Raw genomic sequence first — 17,249 nt, forward strand, 5'->3', positions numbered from 1 at the left:
ATTCAATTACCTCCCACGGGGTCGCTCCACAAAACATGGAGATTATGGGATTACAATTCAAGATGAGATTTGGGTGGGAACACAATCAAACCATATGACTGCTAATAGAGCAAACTATCACCAAATGGATGTTTTCAATATTGTGTGGAAATCTGAATTCAACCAAAGCTAATTTGTAAAATTGACAATATTAGATAAATATAATGTTAATTAAATTTTATTTTATACTCGTCACATGTGATACACTATGCTTTATGCTTTTTATGTATTATCTTATTTGTGTCACACAGAACCTGTTAGTTTAAAACTATTTTTATCCCAATCATGTTGAGGAAACTCTGATTCAGATAGTTATGATAATATGCCACAAATTATACATCAATTGTTGACGTAAACACAGGATTTGAAACCAGGTACTATACTGGAACAATCTTTTCTCTTAGTCTCTACAGTAAATTAGGAGGGATGTCATCCAATGGAGGAGTTAGGCTTGTTCCTTGAGAAGTTGTCAATAGCCAATATTTCATCAATTACCAAACAATATGTTTTGACTATAGCACTTACATAGAGCCCCTGGTATCCACATGACTCACTCCCACGTTTATTTCAAATTTTAGCTTAAATTCTCATTCACAACGAGGCAAACGTTATTGCTTTATGTAATATCCTAGATTTTCTTTAGGAGGCAAGCTGGTTGTGGTTAAGGTTTTGTTTTATTTCATTTGTTTTTCTTTTTATTCTCCCCCCACCATGTATTCTTTCACTTTTTTTCCTGCTTCTCCCTTTTACCTTCCTCTTTCTCCTCTCTCCCTCTCTCTCCCTCTCTTCCTTCCTCTCCTTTCTTATCTCTCTGTCTTTCTGTCTGCCTTTCCTTTTTCTCCACTGTTGTACTGCCAGTATCTATAGCATTCTCTGTAACCTGATCCTTAACATATTATTTGTTAAATAAAAGACTAGATTTTTCATTAAACTGTCACTTTTATTTTAAAATTTTTAATGGAAATATAAAGTGCCAAAACATTTAGAGGTCATCCGGCAAAGCAGCAATTGGCAGGTATTTATTGTAGTTTTGACTCTAAAACATTGTGGGGATTCCTGTTAAAGACTGAATTCTGTGTTCCCACAGATCCTAAGCCAGTGAGCATGTTATATTCCATTACTACAAAGTGGAAAGGTTCTTCATTGGAGATTGGCATTTATGTATTCCTCATTACTCTCTGGATATACTCAGTCCTGGAAAACATTCTTTATATTCTGTTGTAATATTTGAATATGCTTTCAAAATATACCCAATAACATACTATTATTTCCTTTATATAAAAAAAAAACCCAAATAAGCATCAGATGTTAGGTAATATTCAAACTTTCATCAGTGAAGCTGTTTGCTATTATCTTCATATATTATCTTTAATAAAATAATCAGGATATTTTGACCATGAAATGAGATATTCAGGTTATTCACAATTCTAAGACTGTCATTTAGACATACAATGTAAACAAAAACAAAATCACTTATCATGAAAAAGGTTTTGTCATTACCTGTGTCATAAATGTGTACTTTGAATTTCTGTTTTCAGAAACTCATAGGAGTCCAATAATATGTAACAATTAACATACTTCATTATGTCAAATCAAGATACTTTAATCAATTTTAATTTCTTTTTAAAAAAACTGAAAAAACACAGTGATTGTGAAGTGGTGATATTTGTTTTCACTATTATTTTTTTCCAAATTGAATAAATAAAAATGGAACATTGTGCCAGCACATATTTTCTGTGACTGAAGAAAACATATATTAGCATTTAAGACACTTGTGTATTGTATGCATGAAGATTGTATCATGATTCACAAAATAACTATTAAGTGAAAAAATATTTTTCTGACTATCACTGAATATAGACAAAAGAATAAAAGAAAAACATAAGCACATTTACTCCTTATATGAACTACAGATATGCCAAGGGTTAATTTATATTCTCTAAATTGGTGTTTTTGTCCGAGTGCAAATTAAATAATCTTCTAGCATACATATATAATAATAGTTGCTTTTCCATATTAGATGCATTAATATTACATTAAGCCTAATTGTCATTTGATGGAGAAATTTTGCCAACAGCTAGTCTGCTTTCTCTGTGAGAATAACATTTTCATTAATATTGTATCTGATTTTACTAACTCCTCAGAAGCAGTTCGATTCAGACGTGTTTTTGCTACAAGTGGGACAACTTTGAATGATGTTTCTGTTCCAGGGCATTCGCTTGCCTTTAGCAACAAAATTAATCATTTTTGTATGGGTGAGCATTATTTTGTTTTTCTTCTGGAAAATACACTATTTGTTTCCTCGAGTATTCTCTTTGCATTATATTAAAAAGAATCTCAACTTTGATGCTTCATGATGCTATTTGAAGATTCATAAAAGACAACCTACTGGGTAATAAGATAGTGTAAGCTCAATAAATTTCATATTTCAGATAGTCATCTTCATACTTTCGATACTCACTTTTTTTGTTTATTTTAGTTATTTGTTCAAAGCCATCACAGTGACAGATTCACTTCTCTCAGCACTCAAGATAAAATGTTCTATAGTAAAGCTTCATTTACTCCTTAATTTAATAACACCATCTTGAATTATGTGTCTATTTTATCATTATTTCATCCTTTCATTAATGGATTATGAAATGTTGGCTTAATTGTGTTATAACTCAGAAATAGAAATAAAAACCAAACATTTAACAAACTTAAAGCTAGAAAAAATAGAAAAAAGTGATCTAAAGTAAAAAACAATTGCTAACTAAATATTAGTGGAAGCAAACTAATGATATTTATTTATCATGCACGAATACATTTACATTCATGGTTAAAAACTAATTGTGGAATTTCAGTAAAAGTCATAATTTAACATACTTTTTTCAATTTATGAAATGTTTATTAATGAAATTGCTTTATTGCTTTTGTCTACCAAATAATGTGAGAGCCATCATTAGACAAGAAAATTACAGTAATTCTCAGACTAGGTTTTTCAATTATTATAGTCATGTTGTCCTAGTCGTGAATATTTTTATCTTAATCCATTCAAGCACATGAAATCAAATTAACTAAAGATATTTATTAAGCCACATTTGCACTAGGCATTGCAACTGGATCTTGCAGTGCAAAGATAAATAAGTGTCTTCTAGGTAAACATGGTGAGCACTTAGATTTACCCCCATGACCTTTTAAAACCACATCAAATTGATTGAAAAGGGATAAAAAGAATATATACTTATAATAAAAAAACAGCATGGGATGGAAGATAACACTAATTACAGTTTAGATACTAGAAGATAGATTGGCAAGAAGAAATGAATTAGGGGGTTTCTCCAGGATTACATAAAATCCAACAGTTCAGGAAGTAAAGAAATAATCTGATTGATACCATAGCAGTACAAGAAAGATTGGGAGGTGAAGATAAAGGATTGGGAGGTGGAGATAAAGAATTGGAAATCTGGCGTTTTAAGTGACACTAAAAAAGAAACTTGCTTTAAAACCTGTACAAAAAGTAATTAGATCATATCCTGCTTCTTGCTGCACAGATATCTTCCCCTAATCTCTCCAACGAAAGATCAGAGATTTAATCTCTAAAGGAATTGAGACTTTGAAGTTGGAAACACCAAAAATGACTGAAGGGAGAAGCACTGCATTAAATACTGAAACACCCACTCAGCTTTGTTCTGCCACTAAGCTAGAATGTTGGCAAGCAGGTTTATATCCCAGCTCTGGAAATTAGAAAACTCCTGTCTCGGAAAGCTAACTATCCCATGTGGAAAAAACAATCAACCATAAAAGCAATAAAGATTTTTCACAATAAGGCAGTTCTGATGGATCCACTATCATAAATCATCCATGGTCCAGGCATACCAATTACTGAAACACGAAAACTTTACTAACCTTTGTAACGCCTTATTAAATGTATAAAACATTCAATGAAGAACAAATATTTTAATTTTAAAAAATGAAAAAGAAAAATTATATCCGAGGGAAGTAAAAAAAAAACTCAGTTTGTAGAAGAAAACTATGTAGTGAGAAAAGCAGCATTTAGTATACTTGATCAAATGAAGCTTAGGATAAAAACTCCAAAGATCGAACTATTAAACTATTTTCATGTAACTTAATGCTAATTCAGATTAAAGCTCAAGTGTACTTACCAAAGTACAAAAATGCCCAGGTGTCAATGACATAGATTCCACAATGTCGAACATCCAATCAAATATTACCAGTCATGTAATAAAGCAGGTAAATAAACCTAATAATGTGGGAAAAAATCAATATAAAGATACCAAAATATGACCCAGATGATAAAATTAGTAAAGAAGAACATTAAAAATGTTATTATAACTGTAATGTGATTATATTAGTAAAACTTTATTATATTTCAATTATTTCATAGAAGTAAAAATTAGCATAATAATTAGAGATGGAAGTTATAAAAAAAAGACCCAAGTTAAGATACTAGAGAAAAAATATACTATACCTGTTATGAAAACACACTGGAGGAGACCGCTATCACAGTAGATATTTCAGAAGAATGAATAGTGAACTTGATATAGCAACCAAACTGTTCAAAACAAGACAAAAGAAGAAAAAAATGGAGATAAACAGATTATCAATAGTTGTGGGGCAACATCAATCAGCCTAATATTCATGTAACTGGAGTCCCTGAAGGAAAGGAGATGGACTGAAAAAAATATATATTTAAAGAAATAATGGGTGAGGATTTTTCAATTTTAATTCAGACTATATCCAAGAAAATCAACAATTATCACTAAAACATCATGGTACTAGTAAAAAAATAGATCAATCGAATAGAATAGCAAACCCAGAAATAAAGCCCCATAGCTACTACCAACTGATCTTCAACAAATTTGACAAAAACAAACATTGGAGAAACGACATCCTATTCTCTAAATGGTGCTGGATAAATTGGCTAGCCATATGCTCAAGAATGAAACTAGACCCCTATCTCCCACCATACACAAAAATTAACTCAAGATGAATTAAAGATCTAAATGTAAGACCTGAAATTATAAAAACCCTAGAAGAAAATCTAGAAAAAAATGCTTCTGGATATTGGCCAAAGCAGAGAATTTATGTTGAAGACCCCAAAAGCAAATGTAACAAAAACAAAAATAAACAAATGAGAATTAAGCTAAAAAACTTCCGTACAGCAAAAAGATATAATCAACAGAATAAACAGACAACCTCCAGAATGAGAGAAAAAATATGAATATTATGGCTCTGATAAAGAACTAATATCCTCTCAGCACTTTGGGAGGCCGAGGCGGGTGGATCACTAGGTCAGGAGACCAAGACCACGGTGAAACCCCGTCTCTCCTAAAAATACAAACAATTAGCCTGGCACGGTGGCCGGCACCTGTAGTCCCAGCGACTCGGGAAGCTGAGGCAGGAGAATGGCGTGAACCCTGGAGGCGGAGCTTGCAGTGAGCCAAGATCGCGCCACTGCACTCCAGCCTGGGCGACAGAGGGAGACTACGTCTCAAAAAAAAAAAAAAAAAAAAAAGAGAATTAATATCCAGGATGTACAAGGAACTCAAACAACAATTTAAAAAAAAATCGGCCGGGCGCGGTGGCTCACGCCTGTAATCCCAGCACTTTGGGAGGCCGAGGCGGGCGGATCATGAGGTCAGGAGATCGAGACCAAGGTAAAACCCCGTCTCTACTAAAAATACAAAAAGTTAGCCGGGCGCAGTGGCGGGCGCCTGTAGTCCCAGCTACTCGGGAGGCTGAGGCAGGAGAATGGCGTGAACCCTGGAGGCGGAGCTTGCAGTGAGCCGAGATCGCGCCACTGCAGTCCAGCCTGGGTGACAGAGCGAGACTCCGTCTCAAAAAAAAAAAAAAAAAAAAAAAAAAAAAAAAAAAAAATCACATTGAAAACTGAGCAAAGGTCATAGACAGACATTTCTCAAAAGAAGAAATACAAGCCACCAATAAACACATAAACAAATGCTTAGCATCACTAATCATCAGAGAAATGCAAATAAAACCACATTGAAATATAATCTTACCCAAGTCAGAATGGCTATTATTAGATAGTCAAAGAACAACAGCTGTTGTTGTCAATGCTGAGAAAAGGGAACACTTATACACGGTTGGTGGGAATGTAAATTAGTTCAACCTCCATGGAAAATAGTATAGACACATCTCAAATAACTAAAAATAGAGCTACAATTAGACCTGGCAATCCCGCTACTGGGTATCTACCCAAAAGAAAGGAATTATTATATAAAAAGCACCTGCAGTTATATGTTTATTGCAGGACTATTCACAGTAGTACAGTCATGTGTTACTAAACGAACCAACCTAAATGTCCACCAGTAGTTGAATAAAGAAAAGATGGTATATACACACTACGGGATACTGTGCAGACATAAAATACGGATGAAATCATGTCTTTTGCAGCAACATGTATGGATCTGGATCTTAGGCCATTGTCCTAAGTGAGGCAACTCAGAAGCGGAAAATCAAATATTGCACATTTTCACTTATAAGTAGGACCTAAACAACGGGTACACATGGACATAAGAATGGAAACAATAGACACCGGGGACTCCAAAAGTGGCAGAATTGGAGGGGGTCAGATTTGAAAATTACCTGTTTGGTACAATGTTTAATATTTGGGTCATGGGTATGCTAGAAGTCCAGTCCCCACCACTGCAGAATATACTCTTGACAAACATGTACATACACTCTCTGAATCTAAGATAAAATTTTTTAAAAGATATAAACAACCAAATAGATAATCCAACTTAATGTTATCTCCAAGAGACTCATTTTAGTCTCAAGCTCACCAATAGGTTGAAAGTGAAACATTGCATAAAGATATTTGATACAAATAGTAACCAAAAGAGAGCTGGGAAGAGTATACTTAGACAAGATAGACATTTAGACAAAAGTATTACAAGTGACAGTCCGGGCGCAGTGGCACAGACCTGTACTCCCAGCACTTTGGGAGGCCAAGGCAGGCGGATCACCTGAAGTCAGGAGTTCAAGACCAGCCTGACCAAAATGGAGAAACCCCAACTCTACTAAAAATAGAAAAAAATAGCTGGGTCTGGTAGCACATGCCTGTAATCCCAGCTACTCAGGAGGCTCAGGCAGGAGAATTGCTTGAACCTGTGAGGCGGAGGTTGCAGTGAGCTGAGATCGCGCCATTACACTCCAGCCTGGGCAACAAGAGCAAAATTCCGTCTCAGAGAAAAAAAAAAAAAAAAAAGTATTACAAGTGACAAAGGAAGGCATTATATATTGCAAAATTATAAATCTATCAAGAAGAATTGTAAATATATACATAGCATATATATATTATATATAAAACAAAGACCCCAATATAAAGCAAAAAAAAAAAAAAAATGACAGTTAAAGGCAGACACAGAAAGTTGTAGAATAAGAATTGTTGACATAAATATACCAACAAGACCTAGCAGAAAAATACAGAAATTCCACTTCATATTTCTTGAAATGGACAGGAAATTGATGTGATTTTCAGATTCTGTGAGTTTGTTTTCAGAAAGTTATTTAGTGACTTTAGTATTTTATGGAATGTTTTTTTAAAAAATTATAAAATTTGCATAACATAACACTCAATTCAATGTTTCTAATATATTTGTAGTTATGTTACTATAACCACAGTATAACTTCAAAGTATTTTCACGTGAGGACCAGAGAGTCATTAATCTATTATCTGTCTCTATTGCTTTGTATATTCCTTTTATTTTATTTTTGTCTCTTTTTTTAACTGCATTGTTGTGGCATGATTAAAATATTGTATAAATGGAATTATACATTGAAATAGAAACATAAGGAAAATGTTTCCTTATAATTAAAGTACTTAAAATCTTTCTTTTTTTTTTTTTTTTTTTTTGGAGATGGAGTCTCTCTCTATTGCCCGGGCTGGAGTCCAGTGGCTCAATCTTGGCTTACTGGAACCTCTGCCTCCTGGGTTCAAGAGATTCTCCTACCTCAGCCTCCTGAGCAGCTAGGACTACAGGTATTTACCACCATGCCTGGCTAATTTTTGTATTTTTAGAACAGATGAGGTTTCACCATGTTTGCCAGGCTAGTCTCGAACTCCTGACCTCCTGCCAGTCTGGTCTTGAACTCCTGACCTGATCCCCACCTGGCTCACCCTCCCAAAGTGCTGGGATTACAGGTGTGAGACACTGCATCCCACAAAATCAATCTTAAAAGCAGCCAGGGGGAGTAGGGATACCTAAATAGATAATAAGGATGACAACAGATCCCTGCTCAGAAACAACACAAGCCAAAAGACAATGGAGCAACATCTTTAAATTCCTAAAGACAAAATAAAAATTCTGCCAGTCTACAGTTAGATATCTAGAAAAATGTCCTCAAATACAAAGATGAAATACTTTTGTCAGGCTACAAAAGCTGAAAGATTAAGAATTATATTATATTAATATATTATAATTATGATAGCAGACCAGCATTACAAAAAATATTAAAGTCATAGAAGCAGAAAAAAATTATACCAGATACAAATATATATCTACACATAAAAATGAAAAACATTCGATATGTTTATTTTTGTGCCCATTAAACCTCAGTGTGGTTGTATTTATATAAAAAGTAAAGGAGTGAGAGTATAAGTGTACCAGAAAATGTATATTAAATATGACTAGCACCAGAATTTGTTTTAAAAACTGGAAACAGTGCAACTGTCCATTATCAGTAAAGTGGATAAATATATTGGAGTGTGTTCATAAAATTAAACTACTTTAACATGGATGAATTTTAAAACATAATATAACACAAATGATGCTACCAACAAAATATACATACACTTTCCTTTCATCTACATGAAGTCCAAAACTGTAAAAAATGTTATGGTTTTTGAAGTCAAAATAATAGTCACATTTGGAGTTTTTGTTGTTGTTGTTTGTTTTTTGAGAAAGAATCTTGTGCAGTTGCGTGATCATAGCTCACAGCTCACTGTAACCTTGAACTTCTGAGCTCAAGATATTCTCCCAACTCAGCTTCCCAAGTAGCTAGGACTACAGGTGTGTGCCACTTGGCCCAATTGAGTTTCTGGAGTGTCGGGTGTTCTTCATACCCCAGGTGTACATTATAAAGTGTATTTGCTGTGTACTGATTATTGTGCCTTTTTTATATTTTTATTATGACTAAATAGTTTAAAGGGTTCTTTTTTAAGTATTTGAACAAGATCAAGCAGAAGTAAGTGTCCTGGGAAGGGTAACATACTAAATCCTTATTTTCTATGATATAATGTAAATGAATAATATGACAACTATTTTTTAAAAGCACTGCTAATTTTTAGAAATACATGTGCAAATATCTAAACTAATAGTTAAACAATTGCAAACCTTTTACTTCTCTGGAATGCAATAGGGAAGGGACATGGTGAAACAGTGACATGTTTTTAAATATAATCTATCTAATATATTTTGACTTTTAATATCAGCAATATGAGAGATTACATATTTTTAAAAATAAGTGCTTTGTTCTCAAGAAACTCAAAATACATGGGGAAATAAATATGCTTTCCATTTCTTCAAAATAGTTTTCTTTATATATTTATTCATTTTCTCCCCTCTATAAAATGTAAACTACATTAGAGCAGGAACTCTATATTGTTCTTTTGTTTTGTGTGTAAAACTCAGAAAGATATCTAGCATACAATGGCACTTTATAAATACTTGTGAAAATAATACATAAGTAAATGCATTAATGACAGATATCAGCATGTAAATTAAGGGAAAATTCATGCCATGGCAATCTAGGGAAAATGTAGGTTAAAATAATTGAAAAGCAAAGGTTAAGTTTAGAGGCTTAGGTAAAGAATAATCAATGTGGGGCATTGTGAATGTATCCAGCCAAGGAATCAATGAACTCACAATTACATGTGTTTTTATCTTCTTGAGCAATCTTGACAACATTGGCCTCATTGACTACTCTTGGCTTTTGCTAATTTTTTCATCTTTCTATTATTTTATTATCTAAGGGTCAATAATTCCTCAGATTTAATTTGTCCAAGTGTTTTTCAGTGACACAAAATAACTTCCCGTCAGAATACCATTGGCACCATAAGATCACTACAGCAACAGACATTTCTCGATTTTTAAAATTATTTCTATCATTCCATTCCCTTCACCACGTTTACATTTGCAGAACCAATGTGTGAGTCAGATATGGCTACTATGCTAACATTACAACTTTATTAAGCCCCTGCTTCCTTCAGCAATTCAACTTTTTTACCACTGCATGTGGATTACACTTACATTTGGGATTACATAAAATAATTCTCAAATGAGTAACATAAGTACAGATATTCACATTCATTAATAAATGCAAAAGTTTAATGATTAAAAGTTGTTCATTAATATTTCTTAGATGATATCCCCAAGGTCTACTAATTATACTTGAATTTAATTATGGACAAAAATCTTCTGTGGGGCAACTAAGCATCAGAAGAACAGCTATTTTGATATATGTTTTTGATACTAAGCTCTGTGGTCAGTCACATACCAAACTGTATGATCTGAAATTCTAACTTCATATTTAAATTGTATTATACCATTATATATATGAGGGAGATCAATAAAATATGAATAATGAAAACTATATGCTATTCACCCTGATATTTCCTAATTGCAAATATAGAATCTTAATTTACATTAGCATAAATTTTTTAGATATGATGAAAAATAGTTCATCATATCGTATTTATATTTGGAAAAGTTTGCACTAGAGATAGAAAAAAAACCTGAAAAATATCTAAACCCACAGTAAAGACAAATTTTGTGCCAAATAGGGACTTGACATAAACACTATATTCTTGAGTTTATGTCTGTGTAATTTAGTCAATTTAGTCTAACATATATTTATTAAGCACTCACAAAATTTAGAGCTTACTAAATACATGCCAATCAACAGAAAACAAAGCAAAATAGACTAGAAAATCATAGTTTTTCCTCCTAGATTTGATGTTTGCAGTTATTGATAACTAGTCAATTTAATTTATTTTTCCATTACTCTTTTGTCCTGTGTCATGCAATCATCTAATAAATTTTCATAAAAGTTTGTAATTGTTTAACAACTTGACCTGGTTTTTAATTATTCTTCAGAAGCTTTAAAAATCTCATCTCATATTTTTATAAAAATAATCAGAAAATTTTTTAAGTACCATGAATTGGTAAGAAATTTTCATTAAAATTTAAGACTTTTATTGCTAAGTTTAAAGGTTAAATCTTATTTACTCATTAAGTTGTCTTCTAATTTTAACTTATGTCTTGTGCATTTAGTGTGGGATTACCATACACTCCTCATCTCAAATTTACCTGAAACTAAAATGGATCTAAAACATAGATGTCTTTTTTTTTCTTTTTTTTTTTTTTTTTTTTTGATTAGGAGTCTCGCTCTGTCGCCCAGGCTGGAGTGCAGTGGTGCAATCTTGGCGCACTGCAAGCTCCGCCTCCCGGGTTCACGCCATTCTCCTGCCTCAGCCTCCCGAGTAGCTGGGACTACAAGCGCCCGCCACCACGCCCGGCTAATTTTTTTGTATTTTTAGTAGAGACGGGGTTTCACCGTGTTAGCCAGGATGGTCTCGATCTCTTGACCTCGTGATCCGCCCCCCTTGGCCTCCCAAAGTGCTGGGATTACAGGCATGAGCCACCGCGCCAGGCCAAATATAGAGGTCTTCATAGTCATGGATTTAACCAAAATTAAACATAGCTCAGTATTTAGCTTGTATTTATAGGGTAAACAAAATAGACAGTCTCTAATACAGCTTTTGATTTTCCAACAATTTCACCTGAACATTTCTTTTCTAGTATACTATTCTACTGATCTCCTTCAAATAACTATGCTTCTACCCTGCTTAGATTTAACTGTTACATTTATTTATCTTTGCTTATTGAGTTTCCTTTCTTTAGTATATTGTTTCCTTACCTTTACAAGATGCAGCAAATGTGAGAAAATATTCCTTAACCACTCAAGTTAGACATGAATTCTTTTTCTAAGCGGCAATTTGTATTTGTTAGAACGTTATCACTTGCTCAAAAAAATTAATTGCATAATCATGGTATGTCTATATATTTTAGGTTCCTGATTCTTTGAAGCCAGGTTCTGGTTTCATTTATTTAATAAAAATGTGTCATATATCATTTTAGCCCCTTTGAACTTTTTCAGAAACCTATCTCTACCAATTTCTTGACTATAAAACTAATCAATCTTTCATGTCATTTCTATATAAAGGAACCCTACATAATGTATTCTTTTTTTCTTCTTCTTTTTTTTTTTTTTTTTTGAGATGAAGTGTTGCTCTGTCTCCAAGGCTAGAGTGCAGTGGCGCGATCTCGACTCACTGCAGCCTTTGCCTCCCGGGTTCAAGTGATTCTAATGCCTCAGCCTCCCGAGTAGCTGGGATCACAGGCACGCGCCATCACAACTGGCTAATTTTTTCACTTTTAGTGGAAACGGGGTTTCACCATGTTGGCTAGGCAGGTCATGAACTCCTGACCTCAAGTGATCTGCCCGCCTCAGCCTCCCAAAGTGCGGGGATTACAGACGTGAGCCACCGCGCCTGGCCATAATGTATTCTTTCTCTTTATTTCATAATTTATATTTGTCTCTATGTGGATTGCTATCTTCAAAATAATCGATTTTGGGTCTTCTACATTCTTTCTCTTATTATTGGTAGAGGCTTTAATTTCCATTCATAGGCTTGTTGCCAACTTATATCTCCTGAGCTTCAAAAGTTATATTTAAAGACCAATTACCTTCTGGAGAGCTCTGAATGGCTATCACACAGACAGATAGGCTGCATCTGAAATAAACACAATTATCACCCTCTCTCTCTGGTTGGCTCCCTTTTTCTATTCTCTATCTTGCTAAGGTAATTCACATGGACCAAAGATTAGATTTTAAATGTCACTTCACTCTCCACATATAATCAAGTTCCAAGGGCTTTAGATGCAATATCATGGATAGCTCTCAAATTTGCTCACTTATTCATCCCTCGTCCATCACCTTCGCATAGTCTCACATCTTTACTGCCTTCTCTGCTACCAGTTCATTTGCTGTTGGTTTGGCCCAGTATTTTTCTCATTTTTTGTTTTTAAACTCAAATTTTAGAATAATATTAGATTTATACAAAAGTTGCAAAGATAGTGTGGAGTATTCTTACACCTTCCACGTAGTTTTAAGAAAGTTAACATCTTACAAAATCTTGGCACATAATTTCTTAGTTAAAATGAAAAAAATTCACATTGACACTTGGCTATTAACTGCAGACTTTAATAGGATTTCACACATTTTTAAAATTAGTGCCATCTTTTTCTTCCAGGATACCAACCAGGGTAGCACATTAAATTTAGCCTTCAGGTATTTTTAGCCTATGCTGGTTTGTGAGTGTCTCAGATGGTTTGTCCTCGTTTATCATAATGTTGGCAGTTGTAAAAATTACTGGTGGAGTATATTTTTCAAATTTCCATCAAGTTTTTGATGTTTTGTCATGATTAGACTTGAGTATGTTTCAAGAGATCACTACAACATAGGGAAAATGGTCTTCTTATTGTAACTTTATCAAAAGGCAAATGACATCAAGCTGAATTGTCAGTAGTTGTGCTAACCTTGATCACTTGATTAAGATTCTATCTGCCAAATCTTGTTTTGTTTTTGTTTTTTTCCATACTCTATTCTTTGGAAACTAGTCACTAAATTCAGCCTCCACTCTAGAGGATAAGAATTAAGCTTCATCTCCTAGAAAAGAGAATATCTATACATATTATTTGGAATTATATATTTTTTTAAATGTAACCTTTCTAACCCTCACATTTTAAGTAAACGTTGGCTCTGTATTTTCTGGAGTTCGAAGTACAAATACTTTACTATGATATAAAATGTCTTCTGTAATCAGATACTTGCTTGACCTGCTAACTTTATTTCTTATTCCAGAAATTAGGTCCAGAAATTAAATCCAGAAATTACTCTCTCTAGTAACCTGTGATGACAAATATAATTTGTTATGAATGTAGCACAGAATGGAATGGGGCTGGAGGGAAAGAGGGAGAAAGGAAAGGTGAGAAGAAGGAAGACAGAGAAAAAAGTAATACAAGGAAACAAATTCAAATTCTGTCTTTTTTGGGAGATAAAACGCTAAAAGCTGCAAACAACTCTCATTTGATTTGTTTTCACTTTCTGTGTTATTTTCTATCTAGTGCTCTGCTTTAAGCAAGAATTCCATGTACAAAAATTGCCTTTACTAAAATGCCACTTGTAATGGGATAGGTCAAGTATACAGAATTGAGCCCAGAGCCTTTTTCATTAGCATTTTTAAGAATATTTGTAACTTTCACTTTCAAGGCATTTCAGGACCATGCATGGTCTGTGTCAGCATTTTCCTCATTTCTTTGTAGTATGCATATTTCTGATTATTAACCTGAGGAAAACATTTTATTAGGGTTTCCTTGTATTCAAGCAATTTATTTTTTTCATACCATGAGAAATGTGACTGCCATTGACTCTCCCTCTCGCTTATTTTACATTCATTAGTGTATATACAAATATATCTCTTCTCAGTAATTCTGTAGTAATATTTTGTAAGACGGGACAAGGCACATTATGCGTGTAAAGAGCATTCATGTTTCTGGGCAAATGATATTCTTCTATGAAGTTTTTCAGTGTACTTTACAAGATTTTAAAGATTATTCTTTTCATTATTTATTTCCCTGGCTTATCATGTATCATACTAATTAATCATTTTGTTTCAGTGGCATTTTAATTGTTTTGAAAACCTATTGCTATATTGGTAGATATATTTTACTTTTTCAGTTAAAAGGTGATACAATTGAAAATTCATTTTGTAAAAATTGGTTATAAAATAAAAATCTATATAACATTTGTTTTAAAAGAAAATTTACATAACATAAATAAAAATGCAGATGTTCAAACGTGCTGTTTCCAATGCTAATTTTCATTAACCCACAAATTTTTCTATAATTTGTGTGAAGCTACAGCTTTTTTTGCATATTCCAAATTATTCTATTATTATACATTTATGTTGAAAAATGCAAACTCACTGTTCTATCACTATTAAAGGCATACATAATAGTTATCGTCAATTTTCATTCACTAGAATCACAAAATAATGTAAGAATTATAATTTTGTATGAGTAAGACAATTCTACATATAAAATTAGTAGCACAGGTATTTAAATGTTTATAAAGAGTATTTGAAACTTCAGACAATGGTATATAAGTATTCTTGATGAAATAAATATTTAAATAGAAAGCTACTGGGTTTTTCCTAAATTATATTTACCTGGCGAAATGGTGTTTATGAACTTTTAGACTTATAATCTCTTTCTCTTTCTCACTCTCTTCTGATAAATTGATATTTATCTAATCTAGCTGTCTTTTATCATCTACATTAAAATGCACACCATCAGAAAACTTCAAAGAGCTATTTTACTTTCGGTGACTACCAGAAAATTGCATATTTTTCTGAAACTCAATGTCATAGAGCATATGACAGCGGCCTCCTGAATAATTTTGCTTAATCGCCAAAAAAAATAGCTTAATTCTTAACTCATAATTCTTAATAACAATGTCACCAATGGCAAGAGTTAAAGAGAAGTATGAGTTATTTTGCTCAACATTATTTTGTGAGACATCTATATCGTTTCACGTGATTTTTTTATTTTTGTATAATGTTTCATTACATGAGGATAGTAAATTGTACTATTAATAGAATTTTATTTTGAGTTTGAGACAGTTATGAATAGTGCTTCTCAATATTTTTTCTCATCTTTGATGAATATGTGTGTGCCTTGTTGTATATATACAAATATGTATTAGTTACTAAATTATAGAGTATGCATAAATGTTCAGATTTTGTAGAAGTTATCAAAAATTTCCAAAAAATAATGTTGAGAGAAAAATAATCAGACACAAAAGAATACATACACTATAATTTAATTGATATAAAGTATCAAAACAGAAAGATTAACTGTTTTAAATTTTAAGAATTCAGAATTTTATTTATCCTGACAAAGGAAGGTAGTGACTAAAAGTAGGCAGAAAGAGATTTCACAGTATTCTGCTAAAAATCTGTCTTTTCATTTGGGTTCTAATTCAGCAGTATATTCAAATACTTATCAAATCGATAAGTATATGTGCCTTTTTATGATTCTTGCACTTTATATATATATATCATAATTAAAATTTTACATTAAAATGAAATACAGCAATTTATTCCAAGAATAGTGAGAATGGTTTCTCAGACAATCCTAGGCTTCTCTTAGCTCTTCCATATGTCAAAACCACACATAACATTACTAAAATATTAACCAATGTTTACGTATGTTAAAACAACTAATTGTGTGTTGTACACAGTACAAATGACTCTACAGTTTTATATGCATTCATCTAACAATATTTATCAAGAAGTAGCTATGTGCTAAATACTAAGATACATATATTGATCAAACACAATATCTTCCATGAAGACAACCAGGACTAGTAATAAACATAAGCCATTCTGGGAATTGCACTTCTGCATTATATCTGCTAAAACCAGAGTGGATATTTATCACAGTTTGCCTGGCATGGCTCTTATATAAATCAATTGTCGTTAAGCAGTTATCATTGGGTTTTCTTTTTTCTTTTCTTTTTTTTTTTTTTTTTTGAGACGGAGTCTCACTCTGTCGCCCAGGCTGGAGTGCAGTAGCGCAATCTCGGCTCACTGCAACCTCCACCTCCCAGGTTCAAGCAATTCTCTGTCTCATCCTCCCGTGTAGCTGGCATTTTAGGCGCCTGCCACCATGCCCAGATAATTTTTTTGTATTTTTAGTAGAGACAGGGTTTCACCATCTTAGCCAGGCTGGTCTTGAACTCCTGACCTCGTTACCTACCCACCTCGGCCTCCCAAAGTGCTGGGATTATAGGAGTGAGCCACCACACCCAACCTAGTTTTTCCTTTTAAACTAAAATTAGAAATTCCTATTGCACAATAATCTGTATGGTCAACCTAGATCTAAGTGAGTTTAAAAGTAAAACATTATGAAATACAGGAAAAATAATTAGAAACAGCTGCAAGTTGGGTCGTGTGTTTTTGTGTGTGAGCGTGTTTGTATGTGTGTGTGTTTAATTTTGTTTTTGTTTTGATTTGTTGTTTGTCTTGAATTGGTGTATTTTAACTGAGAAAAAAATTAGAT

At 33.1% G+C, this 17,249-nt stretch overlaps 1 long non-coding RNA gene across 1 annotated transcript in view; it reads right to left on the reverse strand.

Moving 5' to 3' along the window:
• Window positions 1-236: 236 nt before the first annotated feature.
• The window catches only part of LOC129524030 (uncharacterized), a 78,846-nt gene continuing 61,833 nt past the window's right edge, over window positions 237-17,249 (reverse strand). The window contains exons 3-4 of the long non-coding RNA XR_008667671.2: window positions 4,511-4,594; window positions 237-4,282 (exon numbers count right to left, since the gene is read on the reverse strand). This is a non-coding gene — a long non-coding RNA (uncharacterized lncRNA). The remainder of the gene's footprint in view (window positions 4,283-4,510; window positions 4,595-17,249) is intronic.

Source organism: Gorilla gorilla, chromosome 7, assembly GCF_029281585.2.
Source record: "Gorilla gorilla gorilla isolate KB3781 chromosome 7, NHGRI_mGorGor1-v2.1_pri, whole genome shotgun sequence".
NCBI lineage: Eukaryota > Metazoa > Chordata > Mammalia > Primates > Hominidae > Gorilla > Gorilla gorilla.